The sequence below is a fragment of the Manis javanica genome, chromosome 11, assembly GCF_040802235.1.
Source record: "Manis javanica isolate MJ-LG chromosome 11, MJ_LKY, whole genome shotgun sequence".
Taxonomy (NCBI): Eukaryota; Metazoa; Chordata; class Mammalia; order Pholidota; family Manidae; genus Manis; species Manis javanica.
In genome coordinates, this window is record NC_133166.1 from 34424479 (window position 1) to 34425425 (window position 947).

The window sequence follows — 947 nt, forward strand, 5'->3', positions numbered from 1 at the left end:
GTCTGCAAACATCCCACAAACATTCCTTAACAAATGGAAGAGGGCTGTAATTTGACTTTGCCCTGACAGTCATAAGCACTGGGCAAAACTGCAGGTTCATTTCATTTCTCTGGAAACTTTGGACCTGTCCGTAGCACAGCCAGTGTCAACTCCCTCTCTGCTCAACCTGCCTTTGAAAGACTGTTGGCCACACAGCAGCAGCAAAAGGAACTCTACACATAAATACACAGTTATTAGGCCTTATGCGAGAGGGCAAGCCATGGTACTCCATGCTCAATAAACAATGTCTCCAATAAACACTTCCTGGTAAATTGGGAGAAATAGGTGGCCCCCAATTCCTCTCAAAGAGACCATGCCTTGAGCAACTATTTACAAGAAAATGCTTTTCAATTGACCCTCACACTAAACCTTGTTCCTCCCAGTAGGAGCTATAGCGCTTAAATAAAATGAGCTCCTTATGGAACACAGTTTGATTAATTCCTGAGCCTCTTCATCTGAAGTCTGCTTTGGATAAGGCTTGCTAACCTTACCAAGTTTTTAAGGCTTTCAGTAGTCTTTGTCAAACCAGGGGTTGGGAATGGAATACTATTTATTGAGGACCAGCCACAGTATGGTTAAAGCCAAAAGCAATTAGCCCACGACAATCCTGTGAGCTATCTTATCTTTATTTTACCAAATGAGAAAAGTGTCTCAAAGATATTAAATGAGTCACTCTAGGTGACACAAAAGGATAGAGCTGCCTGATGGGATCTATGATCTTTCTACTGCACCATGGCTGTCCACATCTGGGGAATTCTGGCTAAGGTTTCAGTCATCTTCATTCTGTTCCTATAGGGTCATTTATTCATTCCACAAACATTTATCAAGGGCCCTCTCTGTGTCAATGTCTTAGTTTGTTCTGGCTACCAGAACAAAATACCGTAAACCTAGTGGCTTATAAACAATAA